Consider the following 12290-nt stretch of genomic DNA (forward strand, 5'->3'; position numbering starts at 1 on the left):
CACTAAGAGAAAGCCACAGATCCCTATGTCAACTCGACAGGAAGCATGACTCGACTGTTACAGTTCAGAAGGAAAGCGGACTGCATGTCTCCACAAGAGACGAGCCCTGACTCCCCTGTGGAAATTCCATAGGAACACCGAGATCCATGTTAGCACTGGAGAGGAAACCAGAGGTTGCGGCCTCAGCTCCAGATGAGGACCAAGGACCTGGCACTGAATGGAGAGGGATCCCGAGAGGCCTTCATAACTCGACGGAAACTGGAATTTCCTGAGGCGACACGAGCGGGTCACTGAGGTCCCCGTCATAACTCGAGAGGAACCCCAATTTTCCTGCTGCAACTGGAGAATAACCAGGAGATTCTCACCTCAACACGAGATGAGACCCTTTTCTGTTGCCATGTCTCGAGAGAAATCCACCTTCTCTCTTGAGCCTTGAAAGTGTCCTTGACACCTTTGATGCAACTCAAGAAATTCCACGACAAACCCATTTCCACTCCAGTGGAACACCGAGGGTTCCGGCACAACTCAAGAAGAGCCCCTTTTGCCCTCCTCATCTCGAGATGAGGGTTCTTTTCCTTGCTACGTCGGGAATGGAAATCCGGTGTTCCCGTCACACCTCAAGTGGAGGCGCTCTCAACTTGGAAGCCGACAGGAACTTCAGGGGTCGTGCCACAATTCAAAAAGACCTCGTTATCCCAGTCCATTCCAGATACACCTGATTTCCCTGGACTGACTCGAATGTCACCTCGGGTATTGACTCAAAACATGATGTCATGTGTGACAGCCCTGTGACACCTCGAGAGAAAACCACAGATCCCTATGTCAACTCGACAGGAAGTGTGATTCGACTGTTACAGCTCGGAAGGAAAGTGGACTTGCATGTCTCCATATGAGACGAGGCCTGATTGCCCTGTGGAATCTCCACAGAAACACCGAGATCCATGTCAGCACTGGAGAAGTAAACTGAGGTTGCGTTTTCAGCTCCAGATGAGGACCTAGGACGCAGCACAGAATGGAGAGGGATGGCGAGAATCCCCTCGCAACTCGCATGGAGACTGGACTTTCCTGTGGCCACTTGAGCAGGTCCCTGAGGTCCCCCTCATAACTCGAGAGGAACCCCAAGTTTCTTGCCACAACTCGAGAAAAATCAGGAGATTCTCCCCTCAACGCGAGATGAGGCCCTTTTCCACTGGGGCGGCTAGAGAGAAATCCTACCTTCCCTCTTACACCTCGAAAGGGTCTTTGAAACCCTTGATGCAACTCAAGAACTTCCCCTACATACACATCTCCACTCTAGAGGAAAACCGAGGGTCCCACCACAACTCAAGAAGAGCACTGGTGTTCCCTCCTCATCTCGAGATGAGAATCTCTTCCCCCGCTTAGTCGGGAAAGGAATCTCGGCGTTCCCATCGCACCTCAAGAGGAGGCACTCTCAACATGAAAGTCGAGAGGAACTCCAGCGGTCGTGCCACCGTTCCAAAAGACTCCGATGTCCAAATCCACTCCAGATACACCTGATTCCCCTGCACTGACTTGACTGTCAGCCCGATTATCGACTCACAACAGGATGGCACGTGTGACTGCCTCCTGGGAGCCAGCATTAAGAATCCCATCCATGGCACAGGTTATGAGGAAGGAAGCCTGACATATGCAAAGGCGTATTCTGGTTTCAGGCGTTCCCTCTGGATTTTCCTGGGCATCTACCCCCAAATACAAGAGTTTGCGAGCCGTATTGTACTGTGCTTTCCACTCTTCTGACATTAACAGGGGCCGTTCCCCATGTCCTTCCCCTGGAAAAAGTTAACTTAGAGCTCCAACCGGTCTCCTGCATGTGAAAGGAATGTTTCGGCTCAAATCCCTCTGAGGGCTCTCTAACTTGCCTGACAGGTTCTCCCACACTTATACAACTTGCGATTGTTTCAGTTCAGTTCAGTTCAGTCGCTCAGTCATGTCCGACTCTTTGCAACCCCATGGATTGCAGCACGCCAGGCCTCCCTGTCCATCACCAACTCCCGGAGTTCATTCAGACTCATGTCCATCGAGTCAGTGATGCTGTCCAGCCATTTCATCCATTGTCGTCCCCTTCTCCTCCTGCCCCCAATCCCTCCCAGCATCAGAGTCTTTTCCAATGAGTCAACTATTCTCATGAGGTGGCCAAAGTACTGGAATTTCAGCTTTAGCATCATTCCTTCCAAAGAAATCTCAGGGCTGATATCCTTCAGAGTGGACTGGTTGTATCTCCTTGCAGTCCAAGGGACTCTCAAGAGTCTTCTCCAACACCACAGTTCCAAAGCATCAATTCTTCGGCACTCAGCCTAATTCACAGTCCAACTCTCACTTCCATACATGACCCCTGGAAAAACCATAACCTTGACTAGAAGGACCTTAGTCGGCAAAGTAATGTATCTGCTTTTGAATATGCTATCTAGGTTGGTCATAACTTTTCTTCCAAGGAATAAGCGTCTTTTAATTTCATGGCTGCACTCACCATCTGCAGTAATTATGGAGCCAAAAAAACAAAGTCTGACACTGTTTCCACTGTTTACCCATCTATTTCCCATGAAGTGATGGAACTGGATGCCATGATCTTCGTTTTCGGAATGTTGAACTTTAAGCCAACGTTTTCACTCTCCTCTTTCACTTTCATCAAGAAGCTTTTTAGTTCCACTTCACTTTCTGCCATAAGGGTGGTGTCATCTGCATGTCGAGGTTATTGACATTTCTCCTGGCAATCTTGATTCCAGCTTGTGCTTCTTCCAGCCCAGCATTTCTCATGATGTACTCTGCATAGAAGTTAAATAAGCAGGGTGACAATATACAGCCCTGACATACTCCTTTTCCTATTTGGAACCAGTCTGTTGTTCCATGTCCAATTCTAACAGTTCCTTCCGGACTTGCATACAGATTTCTCAAGAGGCAGGTCAGATTATCTGGTATTCCCATCTCTCTCAGAATTTTCCACAGTTGATTGTGATCCACACAGTCAAAGGCTCTGGCATAGTCAATAAAGCAGAAATAGATGTTTTTCTGGAACTCTCCTGCCTTTTCGATGATCCAGTGGATGTTGCCAATTTGTTCTCTGGTTCCTCTGCCTTTTCTAAAACCAGCTTGAACATCAGGAAGTTCATGGTTCACATATTGTTGAAGCCTAGCTTGGAGAATTTTGAGCATTACTTTACTCGTGTGTGAGATGAGTGCAATTGTTCGATAGTTTTAGTATTCTTTGGCATTTCCTTTCTTTGGGATTGGAATGAAAACTGACCTTTTCCAGTCCTTTGGCCACTGCTGAGCTTTCCAAATTTGCTGGCATACTGAGTGCAGCACTGTCACAGCATCATCTTTCAGGATTTGAAATAGCTCAACTGGAATTCCATCACCTCCACTAGCTTTGTTTGTAGTGATTCTTCCTAAGGCCCACTTGACTTCACATTCCAGGATGTCTGGCTCTATATGAGTGATCACACCATCGTGATTATCTTCATCGTGAAGATCTTTTTCGTACAGTTCTTCTGTGTATTCTTGCCACCTCTTCTTAATATTTTCTGCTTCTGTTGGTCCATACCATTTCTGTCCTTTATCGAGCCCATCTTTGCATGAAGTTTTCCCTTGGTATCTCTAATTTTCTTGAAGAGATCTCTAGTGTTTCCCATTCTGTTGTTTTCCTCTATTTCTTTGCATTGATCGCTGAAGAAGGCTTTCTTATCTCTTCTTGCTATTCTTTGGAACTCGGCATTCAGATGGTTATATCTTTCCGTTTCTCCTTTGCTTTTTATTTTCTTCTTTTCACAGCTATCTGTAAGGCCTCCCCAACAGCAATTTTGCTTTTTATCATTTCTTTTCCATGGGGATGGTCTTGATTCCTGTCTCCTGTACAATGTCACAAACCTCATTCCATAGTTCTTCAGGGACTCTATCTATCAGATCTAGGCCCTTAAATCTATTTCTCCCTTCCACTGTATAATCATAAGGGTTTTGATTTAGGTCATATCTAAGTGGTCTAGCGGTTTTCCCTACTTTCTTCAATTTAAGGGTGAATTTGGCAATAAGGAGTTCATGATCTGAGCCACAGTCAGCTCCTGGTCTTGTTTTTGCTGCCTGTATAGAGCTTCTCAATCTTTGGCTGCGAAAAATATAATCAATCTGATTTCGGTGTTGACCATCTGGTGATGTCCATGTGTAGAGCCTTCTCTTGTGTTGTTGGAATAGGGTGTTTGCCATGACCAGTGCATTTTCTTGGCAAAACTCTATTAGTCTTTGCCCTGCTTCATTCCGTATTCCAAGGCTAAAGTTGCCTGTTACTCCAGGTGTTTCTTGACTTCCTAGTATTTAATTTCTGTCCCCTATAATGAAAAAGACATATTTTTTGGGTGTTACTTCTACAAGGTCTTGTAGGTCTTCATAGAACCTTTCAACTTCAGTTTCTTCAGCATTACTGGTTGGGGCATAAACTTGGATTACAGTGATATTGAATGGTTTGCCTTGGAGACGAACAGAGATCATACTGTTGTTTCTGTTATTGCATCCAAGTACTGCATTTCGGACTCTTTTGCTGACCATGATGGCTACTCCATTTCTTCTGAGGGATTCCTGCCCACAGTAGTAGATATAATGGTCATCTGAGTTAAATTCACCCATTCCATTCCATTTTAGGTCCTTGATTCCTATGATGTAGATGTTCACTCTTGCCAGCTCTTGTTTGACCACTTATAATTTCCCTTGATTCTTGGACTTGACTTTCCAGGTTCCTATGCAATATTGCTCTTTACAGCATAGGACTTTATTTCTACCACCAGTCACATCCACAGCTGGGCATTGTTTTTGTTTTGGCTCCATCCCTTTTTTCTTTATGGAGTTATTTCTCCACTGATCTCCAGTAGCCTATTGGACACCTACAGACCTGGGGAGTTCCTCATTCAGTATCCTATTATTTTGCCTTTTCATACTGTTCATGGGGTTCTCAAGGCAAAAATACTGAATTGGTTTGCCATTCCTTTCTCCAGTGGGCCACATTCTGTCAGACCTCTGGTCATGGTGTGATTGTTTACTGCACCCCAACCGCGAGAGGCACGAAGCTTAAAGCATCTTAAAGATACAGAGCCTTGTCTAAAAAGCTAAAAACTTTATTGGTGATGGGTTTCACTGTTGACTCAATAACTGCTGCCTGGCCTCCATATTCTTTATCTTTTAGGTACCTGAATGATATTAATCAATATAATTGGGATATAGAAAAAGGAATATAGTAATCTTGATGTTAGCAACACTAGACCTTTGAGTTAATTAATTTTCTCTTTGTTATAAATCACTGCACTCCTCTTTCTTTGTTATAAATTGTTGTGTCCTTGCTGTGTAAGAATGTAACTCTATTTAGTGCTTTCTGAGAGTGGCACCAGACTTTGGGAAGAAAAACACTTTTAAGGTTTTCTGGTTGACAGACCTTTATCAGAAGAGGGCCATAAAATGTTAATTGACCCTCTGGCTAGAAGATTATGTAAATCATCTAAGACTGGTGTATATAGCTAGGTATGCAGAGAGAAAGCCTGGTCTCGATAAAAGTCAGGGCCACTGACGCTGCATAATTTTGGATTATCCATTGATCTCTATGTAAAACCAAAGGTATAAAAAGCTTTTCTGGACAATAAAGGATGGACCAGTTTCTCAAACCAGCTTCTGGAACTGGTTTCTTGGAAATCTGATTCCCCCATGTCGACTTCCTCTCTCTCTCTTTCTCCTTCTCCCTCCCTCTCCTTTTCAGGCTGAATTCCCATCTGGAGCGTGGAGGCTCACCATGTCTACTTACTTGCCCTTGCTTCTAAGACCCACCTGAGAGGGAGAACAATACGGGGCCCCCTCTGCTATTCAAGTGGGCTCTGAAGCCTAACGTAGATGGTGCAAACCTCTCGTCTTGAGGTTTTATTAGTTTTCCATGTAAACAAAGTTATTCAGCCTCTTTTCTCCGTTAAATTTTCATACTACACTATTTTTTCCTAATCTCTCATATATTTCTAATTAAAGAGTCCTTTCCCAGACTCCAACTCTGTCCCTGCTTTGAATTCACTGGATCCACCGGGGCTGGACCCTGGCAACAGCTCTGTAGAACTTCGAGAGAAAGCCACAGATCCCTATGTCAACTCGACACGAAGTCTGACACTACTGTTAAAGCTTGAGAGGAAAGCAGACTTGCATGTCTCCACACGAGACAAGGCCTAATTCCATATTGAAACTAGATAGGAACCCCAAGATCCATGTCAGCACTGGAGAGGAAACCCGAGGTTCCGGCCTCAGCTTCAGATGATGACTTAAGACCTGGCACCGACTGGAGAGGAATCCCGAGAGGCCCCTCGCAACTCGCATGCAGACTAGACTTTCCTGAGGCAACACGAGCAGGTCCCTGAGGTCCCCATTGTAACTCAAGAGGAACCCCTCGTTTCCTGCCACAACTCAAGAAAAACCAGGAGATTCTGCCCTCAATGTGAGATGAGGCTCTTTTCTGCTGTAGCATCTAGAGAGAAATCCTACCGTCCCCCTTGAGCCTCGAGAGGGTCCTTGACATCTTGATGTAATTCAAGAAGTTCCCCAACATACCCACCTCCACTTGAGAGAAACATCAAGGGTCCCGCCACAACTCAAGTATAGCCCCGTTTTTCCCTCTTCATCTCGAGATGAGGGGCAATTTCCCTGCTTCGTCAAGAAAGCAATCCCGGCGTTCCCGTCACAAGTCAAGAGGAGGAGTTCTCAAACTGAAAGTGGAGAGGAATGCCAGGGGTCATGCCACCATTCCAAAAGACCACAATGTCCCAATCCACTGCAGATACAACTGATTCCCTTGTATTGACTCTATTGTCACCCCGTGTATTGACTCACAACACGATGGCACGTGTGACAGCCTTGTGGGACCTCAAGAGAAAGACACAGTTCCCTGTCAAATCGACAGGAAGCCTGACACTAATGTTACAGCTCAAGAGAAAAGAGGACTTACATGTTTGTACATGAGGCGAGGCCTGACACCCTATTGAAACTCCAGTGGAATTCCGAGTTCCATGTCAGTACTGGAGGTTCTGACCTCAGCTCCAGATGAGGACCTAGGACCTGGCACTGACTGGAGAGAAATCCTGAGAGGCTCCTCACAACTCGCATGGAGACTGGACTTTCCTGAGGCCATACAAGCGGGTCCCTGAGTTCCCTGTCGTAACTCGAGAGGAACCCCAAGTTTCATGCCACAACTCGGGAAAAATCAGGAGATTCTCCCCTCAACCCGAGATAAGGCCCTTTTCCACTGTGATGTCTCGAGAGAAATCCCATCTTCCCTCTTGCGCCTCAAAAGGGTCCTTGACACCTTTGATTCAACTCAAGAAGTTTCCTGACATACCCGTCTCCACTCAAGACGATCACCGAGAGTCCCGTCAAAACTCAAGAAGAGCCCCGTATTTCTGTCCTCATCTCGAGATGAGGGTCCATTTCCCTGCTTCTTTGGGAAAGGTAATCCTGCCGGGTCCAGCCCCTGTGCATCCAGGGTAATTCGATGTGAAGACGGAGTCGGCGATTGATTTAGAGAAACATAATGAAAGAATGTTGTAGATAAGAAAATGGAGGAGAGAAAGAGGCTGATATCCCTTGGTTTACATGGAGAACCAATAAAACTTTGAGACAAGAAGTTTGCCCTGTTCACAGTGGCCACAGGTTTCCTCCCAGTCTCTCAAGTGAGTGAAGATGCAGAACGTCTTCCCGTTCAGGTCTTAGAAACTCGGGCAGATAACTGATCACATAGAGCCTCTATGCTCCAAGAGATCAGCCTGAGAAAGAGAGTGAGAGGGAGAGAGAGAGAGAATGATTGACACGGGGAGACCAAGCTGGTTCGATGAGCGAGGCCCAATAACTTTATTTTCAAAATGACTTTTACACATTTTCCACAAATGATGCAGTGTACATTATCTTCTGGCCTTGGAGGCCTGTGAAACACTTTAAGACCCTCTTTTGATAAAGGCTGCTCAACGAGAAAACTTATTTTTCCCTTGAAGTGTTTTTTCTTTATATTTCTAATCTATGTCAGCCTCAGAAACTATCAAACAAAGTTACATTTTCACGAAGCAAAGGTGCAGCGAGTTACAACCAAGAAAGAACCAATTAGCTCAAAGGTCTGATGTGGTTAGTTTCAAGGCTACATTTGTTTATGTTCATTCCGAATATGTTAACAAATGTACTCCCCGGTGCACAGTGGATAAAAGATATGGGAACTCAGCAACAAGCATTGGCCCAATAATGAAATCTTACACCTGCACTACTCTAATAATTTTTAACTCTTTGAAAGGCTCTATGTTTTGGGCTTCCCGTACCTCTCACAGTTGGGAGGCTGTAAACAATCACATGCATGGTTGTAAAAGTCCAGGTAAGGCAAGTTAGAGAGCCATCAAAGGGTTTGAGCTGAAACACTGCTTTTACATGCAGGAGACTGTTAACTGGAGTTCTAAGTTAACTTTTTCTAGAGAAAGGTGGTCGGGGATAGGCCCACTGTAATGTCAGAAAAATAGGTGGAAAGCATAATGAGGTAAGGCAGGCAGAATATGGTTTGGGGGTAGATGTTTGAGAAAATTCAGTGAGGCTCCCTTAAGGTGTGATTCGCAGTTGCCTGTGGGACCCTTAACCTCAAGACCTTTTCCACAGGTGATATTCCCCATGCTGGCTGCCGGCAAATGCCGGCATTCCCGACACACCTCAAGAGGAGGTGATCTCAATTTGAAAGTTGAAAGAAACTCCAGGGGACCTGCCACCATTCCAAAAGACCCATTTATGTCCCAATCCACTTCAGATACACCCATTTCCCCTGCACTGACTCGACTGTCAGCCCTAGTATCGACGCAAAACATGATGGAATGTGTGACAACGCTGTGGCACCTCGAAAGAAAGCCACAGACCCCTATGTAAACTCTACAGGAAGCCTGACACTACTGTCACAGCTCGAGAGGAAAGCCCACTTGCATGTCTCCACACGAGATGAGGCCTGACTCCACTGTTGAAGCTCCATAGGAACACCGAGAACACTGTCAGCACTGGAGAGGAATCTTGAGGTTCTGGCCTCAGCTCCAGATGAGAACGTAGGGCCCGGCACTGACTGGAGAGGAGTTCCTAGAGTCCACTCGCAACTCGCATGGAGACTGGACTTTCCTGCGGCCACACGAGTGGGTCCCTGAGGTCCTAGTTGAAACAGGAGAGGAACCCCAAGCTTCCTGGCGCAGCTGGAGAAAAACCAGGAGATTATCCCCTTAACACAAGATGAGGACCTTCTCCACTGCGTGTCTCGAGAGAAATCCCACCTTCCCTCTTGAGCCTCGAAAGGGTCCTTGACACGCCTGATGCAACTCAAGAAGTTCCCCAATATACCCGTCTCCTCTTGAGAGGAACACTGAGAGTCCCGACACAACTCAACAAGAGTCCCGTTTTTCCCTCCTCATCTTGAGATGAGGGTCCCTTTCCCTGCTTCATCGGGAAAGGAAACCCGGCGGTCCCGTCACACCTCAAGAGGAAGTGCTCTTAACTTGAAAGTCGAGAGGGACTCCAGGTGTCATGCCACCATTCCAAAAGACCCCAATGTCCAAATCCACTCAAGATACACCTGATTCACATGCACTGACACGACTGTAATACCGAGGATCAACTCACAACACGATGGCACGTGTGACAGCTCTGTGGCACCTCAAAGAAAGCCACAAATCCCTGTGTCAACTTGACAAGAAACCTGACGCTAATGTTATAGCTCAGGAGGAAAGTGGACTTGTATGTCTCCACACGGGACAAGGCATGACTCCCGTGTGGAAACTCCATAGGAACCCAGAGATCCATGTTAGCAATGGAGTGGAAACCAGAGGTTTCGGAATCAGCTCCAGATGAGGACCTAGGATGCGGCACTGACTGGAGAGGAATCCCGAGAAACCCCTCGCAACTCGCATGGAGACTAGACTTTCCTAAGGCCACAAGAGCGGGTCCCTGAGGTTCCCGTCATAACTCGAGAGCAACCCCAAGTTTCCTGCTGCAACTCGAGAAAAACTAGGAGATTCTCCTCTCAACGTGAGATGACACCCTTTTCCGCTGCAGCATCTTGAGAGAAATCCCACCTTGCCTCTTGAGCCTTGAAAGGGTCATGGACACCCTTGATGCAACTCAAGAAATTCCCCGACATACCCATCTCCAATCATAAGGAATCCAGAGGGTGCCGCCAAAACTCAAGAAGAGCCCCTTTTTCCGTCCTCATCTCGAGATGTGGGTCCCTTTCCCTGCTTCGTAGGAAAAGGAATCCTGGCGTTCCGGTTGGACCTCAAGAGGAGGCACTCTCAAATGGATCATCGAGAGGAACTCCAGAGGTCTTGCCACCATTCAAAAACACCCCAATATAGCAGTCCACTCCAGATACACCTGATTCCCCTGCAGTGACTCTACTGTCACCCCAAGTATGGACTCACAAAACGATGGCACGTGTGACAGCCCTGTGACACTTTGAGAGAAAGCCACAAATCCCTATGTCAACTCGACAGGAAGCCTGACTCTACTGATACAGATCGGTAGGAAAGCGGACTTGCATGTCTACACAAGAGACGAGGCCTGACTCCCCTGTGGGAACTCCATAGGAACACCGAGATCCATGTCAGCACGGGAAAGGAATCCTGAGTTTGCGGCCTCAGCTCCAAATGAGGTCCTAGGACCTGGCACCAATGGGAGAGGAATCCCGAGAGGCCCGTCACAACTCGCATGGAGACTGGACATTCCTGAGGCCACATGAGCAGGTCCCTGAAGTCCCCGTCGTAACTCAAGAGGAACCCCGACTTTACTGCCACAATCTGAGAACAACCAGGAAATTCTCCCCTCAATGCGATATGAGGCCCTTTTCCGCTATGGCATCTCAAAATAAATCTCACCTTCCCTCTTGAGCCTCAAAAGGGTCCATGACACCCTTGATGCAACTCAAGAAGTTCCCCAACAAACCCATCTCCACTCGAAAGGAACACCGAGGGTCCCACCACAACTCAAGAACAGCCCTGTTTTTCCATCCTCACCTCGAGATGAGGGTCCCTTTCCCTACTTCTTTGGGAAAGGAATCCCGGCGTACCCGTCGCACCTCAAGAGGAGGCGCTCTGAACTTGTTAGTCAAGAGGAACTCCAGGGGTCGTGCCGCCATTCCAAAAGACCCCGATGTCTCAGTCCAGTCCAGATACACCTGATTCCCCTGCACTGACTTGACTATCATGCCAAATATCGACTCAAAACATGATGGCCGTTGTGACAGCCCTGTGGCACCTCAAGAGAAAGCCACAGATCCCTATGGCAACACGAAAGCACTTCCTTTGCTGCCTATTTTGGGACCCCATACCCCCCAATAGAGAACTGAAAGGGAGATTGGAAGGTCACCTTCTCTTACTTAAAAGAGTACCCAACTTTCTGGTTGTCGTTTTCCATTGAGATTTTGGTTCAAGTGCCTCATCTCGGCTTCTTTCGGTGGCTGAGCCTATAATGGCTCCCTGCATTCTACTCCTTTACTCTCATAATTTGGGTCATTTTCCCTCTTCTGTGGTGACTGGGCACTGTCATTGCTTCTAACTTCCAGGTAGATTTATGAAAAGGTCTGTAAAATCTACTCATTTCCTCTCTCTTGTTCAGTGTCTCTCTCTAGACATGTCTTTCTTTTCCTTTCAAAATTCTGTCTCTGACTTCCTTTTTCTCTTTCTGTGTCTCTTGTGGATGGATGGAAGCCTTTGAATGCACATGTATATTAATAGCTTAGGGATAGTTTTTAGGGATAGGTTAAAGTGAGATCAAGTGTTTAGGTTGGAGTTGAATTTGGGGGATGGGACAAGGGTGGTATGTTTTTTCTTGGAGACTTGAGTGCTGTTTGTTCTTAGTCTATTTTACATAGGATCCACTTATCAGATACATCACTTGCAAGTCGTCTCTTATGTTCAGTTTACTACATTTTTGATTTGTGAAAGCTTGATTCCCTGGTGGCTCAGTTGGTAAAGCGTCTGCCCGCAATGTGGGACCCTGATTTTATCGCTGTGGTGGGAGGATCCCCTGGAGAAGGAAATGGCCAATCACTTCAGTACTTTTGCCTAGAAAATTCCATAGATGGAGGAGCCTGGTGGGCTACAGTCTATGGAGTCACAAATAGTCAGACACGACTGAGCCACTTAACTATACTAGTGGTTGGCACAAATATTTGTAGTTTCAACACCACTAAAGACTGTGTGCGGGTGCAGGAGGGCCGAGAGGAGCTACTCCACAGTCAAGGTCAGGAGAGGCGGCCGTGA

The sequence above is a fragment of the Capricornis sumatraensis genome, chromosome 10 (genome assembly GCF_032405125.1).
Source record: "Capricornis sumatraensis isolate serow.1 chromosome 10, serow.2, whole genome shotgun sequence".
Lineage (NCBI taxonomy): Eukaryota > Metazoa > Chordata > Mammalia > Artiodactyla > Bovidae > Capricornis > Capricornis sumatraensis.